This window comes from Lepidothrix coronata, unplaced genomic scaffold (genome assembly GCF_001604755.1).
Source record: "Lepidothrix coronata isolate B3197 unplaced genomic scaffold, Lepidothrix_coronata-1.0 Scaffold94, whole genome shotgun sequence".
NCBI classification, from domain to species: domain Eukaryota; kingdom Metazoa; phylum Chordata; class Aves; order Passeriformes; family Pipridae; genus Lepidothrix; species Lepidothrix coronata.
The window spans coordinates 3,421,270-3,430,664 of NW_016690274.1; positions in this window are offsets into that span (position 1 = coordinate 3,421,270).

Here is a 9,395-nt window from a genome sequence, read left to right on the forward strand (position 1 = left end):
TCCAAATAAAAGTCCAGGAGGGAAGAAGGAAAGATCCTTTCCACTTTCAGAGCAGCATTCTCTTCAGAGTAGCAGTCTATCTCTCTCTCTTCCATGCAGCAGCTGTAGCTGGATCTCTGCCAGTACACACGAGGGGGTATCCAAGCCCTCTCGGCCACTCATCTCCAAACGAGGGTCTTCTCTTCTGTGAGCTACGTTCACCTGGACAAGGTCGTCTCACCACGGTCATATCAACGAAGCTCAGGGGTCTTTGTGACGGTCCGTATCTTCAGGGGATTCAAGCCCCTTTGCAGAGCTCTGTGCTCTGTCTCAAGCAGCGAGGGGGGGCAAGGTCACCCCCTCCGCATTCCTTCTCTGAGCTTTTCAGCTCTTTTCTGCAGTGCTGCTGCAGTTCTAGGACTTCCATTCAGTAGGAGTCCATCCTCTCCACTTAAGAAAGGTCACAAAAGGAATTTGGGGGTTTTTGATTCAGTTCTTACCCCAGAACTCTGTCTCTGTCTGTAGAGCTTAGTCTTGCTCTCTCTGCTGCTGGCTCTCTTTCTCTTTCTCTCTCTCCTTCCAGGAGTTCTCTCTGTGTTGCTGCATGCCTGTTGTTGCTGCTCGGTCTTATCTCCTCTGGCTCTCTGCCACTTTCTCCATCCACTGCTGTTCTGCTGCCACTTTTCAGTATCTTTTGCTGCGGCTCACAGTGGAGAAACATTCCCCGGCTCAGCTACAGACACTTAGCCCAGTCTTATATTGTTCCAAGTCCCTGTAGCCCCCCAGCCAGGGCGGGGTGGGGGGGGGTGGCAGAGCCCCCCAGGGGGGCTCCTGCTCTTTCTCCTCATGGCCTTACAACATGGCCATTTCTTCAACAACTAACTACAACTACCTTCTCTTCCGTTCTGGTTGTGATATGTTTATATTTTGCAGAAGCGCTCATTGGGTAAAACCTCAAAACTTCAAGGGTCACCACCCCCTGGGGTTTTACCATTTTATAACTTCAGGGGGAAAACTGTTTCCCCCCACCACATAGAGTACTGGTGCTAACTAGGCATTAATTAAAGCAAATAGTTAGGCACTAATTAAAGTAGTTAGAAACTTATGTCTAAATCCAGAAAATGCAAAATATGTTAGAAACACACAGCTACTTCAAAAATAGTTGGTGCATGCATGCAACCCCATGCAGTGCTACACCACTACAATACCAGAGAGCAGCAGTGACAGGTTAGTGTGGTGCCCTCAGTGGGATTAGCCAGTGGCAGACAGCCATCCCAGTACTGATTTACCTCAGCCAACCTGAGAGACATTTTTACAGCTCCCTGTAGTGCACCACATTCTGCAGCATAGGAAAAGGCTTCAGGGAGAAGAAAGCTAACATACCAAGAGGTGTGTTGGTGTTGGAGCTGGGAACATTATGGGATGAAGCAGCCACCTAGTCTAGTCTATAAGGAACCTCAATCCACATCTCTAAAACTACCCCTAAAATTAATATTCTAACTCGTAATATTATAGTAAGAGTAGCACCACCACTGCTGAGTTACAAAAGAAAGCAGACCTAAAAACAAGGTCTCTCTTTCTCACAAGTGAGGGCTCCAACCAGTGTGAGACAACTCTCCAACTTATTTGGTTTTAGAGGTAGGGGCAGGGAGTGAAGGGAGAAAGAAAGTGAAAGTCAAAGTGAAATTAAAAAAACAAGTGGGAAGCAAGTTCTTATGAGAGACTGGAAAAGAGCAGTGCACCAAAGGCGAAAAGAGAGAACCTACACCCAGTGTGGTGTGTAAGGTGGAGGGATGATTTGTATTTACAGGGCAGAGGAAGGAAATCCCTTCCTAGTGGGGTGGGAAAACAGCAGCTGATGTAGTGCCTTTAGTGCTTAGTAGTCTCAGACTTCAGGTAAGATTTTCACAGGCAGCTGTCTTAACAATAGGAGGTAAATCCTTCAGTAAATTTGGCCCTATGCTTTTTCAGCCTGTCTCAGCTCTTATATATGAAAACATTCACAAGCTGAAAGTTATTTTACAGAATGATTCATAGACAGATTACATGTAATCAAAGTATTTCAGAAAAACGGTGTGTTCACATATCAAAAAGCTATCAAATGTCAAGCTCTATAGCATGGAACCCTTGCTTGGGAAAGTGGTAGTAACCAAAAATAGAGTTATGCATTAGCTGCTTTTGTATCATCTGCCACAGGGATGTCATTATATTTATGTCAAATTCAGGAAAAAACAATGTACAAAAAACGGACTGACCCACAAGACAAAGTTTACTGTAAATCAGGTTACTTCATCTTCTAAACCCCTACATAAGCAGTGGCTGTACAGAGCATATGTTGCATTAAACTGCCTTTGCTCCTCCTTAAACTACCAATGTCCTGCTGCTTCCAACCCCAAAACAGAAGTACACTGTATTTCAATTGATACAAGCATTCCTTCTGAGCGACAGCTCACAGGATGTCCCTCAGAGCTGTTTGCCTTTGCTGCACAGGTGATTCGGTCTTTTAGGTACTCAGTTTTATCAACAAGCTTTTAACTGCAGAGTGGTGATACATCACTGAAAAATGATAAAATTTAAAAATGCCAAGCCCACAGAGTAATATACAAATTGCTAGAACAATATCTGATAATTCTCCCCTCACATGAAGGACTGGTAAAGAGTGGTGTACCAAAGGTGAAAACACTGTCCTGTGTACCAGTGTGTACATACACATACATGATGCACCTATAGGTGCAAAATGCCGACTGAGACTGATTCAGGCAGCTTATTGCAACAGCTCAATGAGTTCTTTTTCTAACTTAGTTTTGACTCAATTCCCAGACAGTTACATATAGAATCTTGTGTTCTTATCCCTTCCTTAACACATGTACATATAAACCTGAACATTTTTAAGTTGTATGTAAAATTTCATTTTGATTCTATACAATAAGATTAGGAGTTTTATTCAGTATCAGCTTGCAAAATAACTGTGGGAAATACGGAATCTTTTAAATTTTTAATTGAGTAAGAATAGCTCTCATTTAAGTAGTTTATTCTTGTAACTCTTGCAGTTTCATGTTGTTGTTAAAATGTGAAATATGCAAAGCAGCAAGAAAATCTGCATATCATAAAGTATTTCCCTCCACTTTTAAATTAGATTCTTTGCTAACAGAATTTCTGGAATACAGTATGCATTTCTTTTAAAACTATACAAAATACATCTCGAAGATAATGCTTATGAAAATGCCTGTTGAAAAAATATACTATTTAAATCAATTATTTAGGACCTCTAAAGTAGAGAAACAAAATCTATAAAATGAATATAAAAAGATACAATGCAATTAACATAGTCATGAATGTTTACACAAAATTAGCAGCCAAGCATTTGCAAGAGGAGAAAGAATGTAATTCATTTATAATGAATCAAGGCAAATAAATCAAAGTCTCCTTGCTCAATTTATTGAGTTTTACTCAACATCAAGGCTTCCTCTGAAGCAATTTTTCTGCAGTCTTTGTCCAGAGCCACATGACTGGAGCAAAACTATGAATTGCTTTAAGCACTCCCAGATGCTGAGCTTGTCAGTCTTAAATTGTACTACTTCCAATTCTTGTGGAAAAAGAAAGAATATATCTTCATTATACTGGGCCTTCAGCTGAGTAATCTCCTGATTGAGAGTCTTGGGTTAAAAACAGCAAAGCAAAAAATATAATAAACTGGTCTGATTTCTGTTGCTTAATGAAATAAAAAAATTACCCCGTCGTTGCTTCTGATATTATTTTGCTGCCACTGTATTTTACTTCCCACCTCTTGCTGCAGCGACCTTAGCTGTTTCAGTGGGACTGCACATGTGCTGCTGATTGAGCTAAACCAGATTTTAACATCACACCTTGTAAAAGCAGCTCCTATTGCCTTTATGGGAAGCTCTTTCAAAAGGTGTCACCTTTTTTTCCTTTCTTTTTATCTCCAATTAACACAAGCAAGCTCAACCAAATGTCATTTGCATTTACAAGAACAATACAAAATGTCTTTTGAAGATCTGCTTAATCTGTTTTTGCTTTTTCATATTCAAGCAACATAAAGCAAAAAGACCATGTTTGTAACTTTATGAAAATTGTTAATTTACTGTAAAACAAAGATCATATTACCTTCTCCTCAGCCTTGCCATTTTTATTTCATGGCATTTATCCATGGAGAGCAGACTGTTTCAAGGACTGTGTGTGACAGTCCCTGCTTATATCCTGAGTTACAGACCTCTTACAATTTTAGTCTTATGTTGGCCAAAGGATGGGAGATCACAGATGGGCGTCTGGGTAGGAAATCTCACCCTGAATTGCATAATGGAACCCCCCAAATACATACAGAGATCACGTGGTGTGTAAATCACCCTTTCCTTCAGGACAGATAACCAGAAAAGGGTGGCAGGACAAGGCTACTACTCCGAAATCTGCACATTGCACCAGCTCCATCTCCACTCTTCTGGACTTTAGCCTGTGTTCCTTGTGCCAAAAACAATGTGATGGGGAATTATTCTTGCTGTGATCATCTGTGTCTGATCCCAGGTCAGGAAAAAACTACATCACTGTTCTGCATATGTATGAAATGCTAGTGCTGTGGAAGAAATTATGATACAGGGTCAAAAGTGTGATTCTCCCATTGAATTCAAAGGTTTGATTGGCTTGTTTGTCTCTGCAAGAGTAGAATTTCTCCTCAAAATGATATTTTAATAATTACTTTAATTGTTATTAGCTTAAGAGTTCTGTCATAAGCATCAATACAGTTATGGATCGTAGGAATTAGAGGATAAACTATGCCTTTCATCCTCATTCAAGCTCCCCTTCCAAATGACAGCCTTGTACCTCTAACTGTTCTCAGGATGAAGAGCTAAAATTTTCCAAATCTTCATTACTGCAAATATTGCTAAAAAAAGTAACCAAAATGTCTGTATCTTCTGTAATGTAAATGTGGTATGTTTGTTTAAGCCAGGGGAAGTAGGTGCAAAGCTGAACACCATGTCTTGAAATTTCTTATCCTTTTATCCAGAAGCATAAATATTAGGTGGAAATAAATCATGAATAGACCAGGCCCTCAGACAAAACCAAATAAGAATGTTTGTTGTAGGGATGAGATACTATTTGAGAAACATAGGCAGTCAAAAGCTGGGTTGGTTTTGGTTTGTTTTGGTTCTTGATTTTCTAGTGCTTTAAATGTAAACTTCAGAAATGTGGAAATGGCTTTTTTAGCCTTTGGACTTCCCGCAGACATGATCCTGACAAGGACAAGTGACTATGTATTGTATATGTATACAGTGGACTAACTGTTAGACAAATGGGGGGCTGCAGGAGGTTTCTGTGGCCCCTTCATTAAATTAATGACAAACATTCATCTCTTATTACAGAGGATACATTCTCTTCTATATCCATTTTATAAATCAGTGTATTTTCTCTTTTTGCAGAGGTTTTTCACTTGTGTTCTCTGAATTCTTAAGGGAATATATGAAGAAAAAAAAAGACTTTTGGTGCCTATCAATTACCAGTCAAATTTTCTAATACTAATAGGCAGCTGAAGTTCATGTAACTGCAACCCATCCTATATTATAGCTGAGACATTTCAACTTCTCCAGGCTTGTGGGCATGGAAATCTAAAACCATTTTCCATACTGTTTGCTGTTGGGGCAGAGCCACAACTCACCTGAAGACAGTCCCACATATTTACTGTCTCAGCCAGACGGATGCTCCCTCCACTGAGATGCCTCTACTTCTCATCCCCTGACTCTGCTTGAAAGGTCTTTTCCACTGAATAGATGAAATATAAATAAGCAGCCAAAAGTAGGAGGGGGCGATGATAGTAATTTTACAGGAACTTCATGGCTGAGAAAATTCTGAGCTGCAAAAAAATCCATATAATTTCAGAAGATTTGGTATAACATTACTTAATGGTAGAAGTTTTTAAATGGGGAACAGTGAAGGCACATGAGTACCCCACGTGCTGTTTTTCTACATAGCTCAAGACTTTTGTAAATTAAAGCAGGGCTGGAAGATCCCAAAGAAGTTTGGCAGGGCGACTGTGAAACATTTTATAACATTTACATCATTGTCTTATGTTTTTCAAGGGAAATTACTCATAGCGTGATTTCTACAGTGAGTAGAAATCTACTCCTGCAGCGCTGCACACTAAGTCAGAGATTGTCTGATGGTAGCGAGGTGATAATTCTCTAAGTTGGTCCAGTGTCTCCAATTTTAAACTCTAACTGTCCTTTACTGAGTGAATATGAAAACATGTTAATGCTTTGGGGATGTTTGTGGTGAGAAGTTGAGATGAGACACTGAACATACCATGTACAACTCAGCTCTTTGCTTCAGAGAGGCTGACAGATGTTTGCACTCTCATAGTCTCCATCTTAAAACAAATAGTCACATACTCGCTTTGCAGTGCATTCAACTAGAAGGAAATTTTAAAGAAGTTGCTTCAGGGACTGCACTGCTCCAAAGAAAAGTTTTTGAGAAAGTTAAAATTCAAAAAATATCAGAAGTCTTGAAGTATGCAGAACATAACCATAACAACAGCAAAACAGGACAAGCTGTATTCTTGCCAGCAAATACAGTGCAAATTGAATGAAAACAAAATGTAAGAATGAGATGCTAAACAGGAGAACAATGCCAAAAGAAGTTAGAGTAGGAAGATTTCCAAATTCAGAGCCCCAAGAATTTTCCATTGCCACTTTTTTCCAGCGGTTTACATTTTGGTAAATATGAAGTACACATAATGTCACTTTATCTTTTAAAGAAGACATTGTCTATCAAATACTGCCACTGTAGAATTCAGTTTAGAGCTGTCACCACTGAGTGATGCAACATGTTCCTTTCACACTTAAAAATAGCAATACTAGACTTATTAGGAAGAAGCAACTGGATCTTATATTGAAGCAAGTGGTACATTAAGAGGTAAGGGAAAGCCTACAGGAATTCTGCTGTGGTTTATATTATGCCATAGAAAGTGGGAAGAAACTGCTGTCATTGAAAGTGTCAGTTCCTCTTGGGATCTGGCTGGCTGGAAATCGAAGAATGCCAATAATTGAGAATATGAGAGTATTTTAAGAAATTGCAACTGCATCCTGTTCAGAACATGTGCAATTTTTGCAAAAGCCAGACACAGACAATCTGACACTGTCCCCAAACACAGGTCCTCTGGCTGGCAGGGTGGTAAATGTGCTGCAAAGGCAGCTGTAGAGTATGTTCTGATTAAAAAAAAGGCTCCATATGGAGACCACCTTGCTGTAACTTAGTGCTCCTTCTTTTAATTTTCAGTTTAAATCACTCTTTAAAATAATTTGAAATTTGTATTTGTTATTATATGGACTTTCCAAGCATGCAATTATTATATTCTGCTATTAGAATTGTAGAATATGTATCAGTCCCTCCTGCTGACATTTTAATTACTAGTACTTACTGCTGAAAAACTTCTCACAGGCAGAACTGATTTGTAAAATCAAATCTTACACCCTTTACAGGGTTTGACATCTTACATAATTAACTAATTTACTGTACATCATAGGTCATTGATTTTGCCATGGAAAAAAACAAATTAGGCTGAAATTTTCATCTATTATTTTTTTCCAATGAATCATTCTGCCCAGTATAAATGTTCCTCTTTTTTTAATCCGTTGTCTTTTCCATGAGAGAAATTTTATTACTGAGATAAATGTATTATGGTCTTGCCGTTTGGTTATCGATATACTTTTCTTTTTAGAAGTGCAATTGTTTCTGAATGTGGTTGAAGTACTTAGCCCCCAAAACCTATGTGAGAAAAGGATGCTCTACATCCTCTCATTTGAGCCTTTTCATAAAAATCAATATTCTCTTTCTATAGGAATTATGACTAACTTACTGAATAATTTACTTTGCATAACAAGTTTTTCTTACTTCCATTATTCTTAATAGAAACAAAAAGAGAAGGAAAAATAAAATAGTGTTTTATGTCATCTTTTCATTGTATCATATTAATGCAGCTGAATGACTGGATGGATTTTTCTAACTGAAGTTGCAGGGTTAGTGTTTTGGAAGTGAAGCAGTTTTATACATGTAGGACATACAAATATTATGCACTGCTTTTTAATTCCCTTTACATTACAAAATGGTAGCTTGTTTATCATCTTTTAGTATATCTGTTCTCCCATTAATATAATGCATATTTAGTTGAATATAATCTGGCTGATTAAAGAAATAACAGTTTATGGGATTACAATTCCTCTGGTGTTTTGATGTTACAGATATGCCTATCGTGACAGTGGTTTCTGAACATAGGAAGAATGAATAAATTAATAGGTGATAAGCAAAACTTGTCTTGTACAGTAGGGATGCAGATTAAACTGTAATATTCAGCTTTGACATAGGGCCTTTCCTGTGAGAGTTAGAAGTGATTTAGAAACACTAAATATTTCTTTAAAAGTTTAGAAAACCTAGGTTCTTGCTTACAGAGCAGATAGGATGCTGTTGTCAATATTTCAGGTGCCCATTTCCTTAATCTGATGCTAGGTGCAAAACTTCTTCCTCAGTGACCAGCCAGGTTCTGTGGACACTGCTGACTGTGCCTAGGGCGTATTCAAATTTTGCCACTACACTTCCCAGCTCCATAATTATGAACCAGCAAAGTCTAATGGGATTGCAGCAAGGCTCATGCCTGAGTATGTTCAGGTATCAAGAACCAAATGGATTCCAAAAGACATGTGTACACATGTTGTTGAATAGATAATCATCTTATTACTTTAAAAACTTTTTTCCTATAGACTTTAACATGAAAAGCCAAGAGGCTTTAATTTCAGAGTTAGGACAAGTGTTCATCACTTCGAATAAACTTGAAGGTGGTGTAGACTGACTCCAGGAACAATCCCAACCAATTATGGAATCTGAAGGATATAACAGAAAAGGGCTCTGCTGTAGTTGTGGCTTCTGCATTACCTTCAGTGACAAAAAACCCCTATATGCAATGGGTACAACTACATATCATTAACCCTTGGCCTCTGCAGCCAAGGTCATATACATAGAAATCACTTTCCAAAAAGGAGTATGTGTTTTTGATCACATAAAACACCTCTCTTTCCAAGTTACTGTGGTGAGGATGGAGCATCAAGGGATTTTTTCTTTCTCCTCAAATGTAAAACAATTTTCTATGACTATGCAGAGGATGGAAAGACATGGAAATTATGCATCCAGACAACAATGATCAGAAGCCTGAGAATCCCTACGTTATTTGCAACCCCGGGGGAGAACAGCATCAGAAAACAAAAGAGGGTTTGTTTTTTTTACAAATATAATACTATGTAGAAGCTAATGAATGATTTTTTCTTTGTTCTTTTTTTAAGAGTAGTAGAACAATGGAAGTGGATCCACCAGGAATCTTAGTAGGTCATTTAGCAGATCCACCTCTCGCAAAGTAGAAC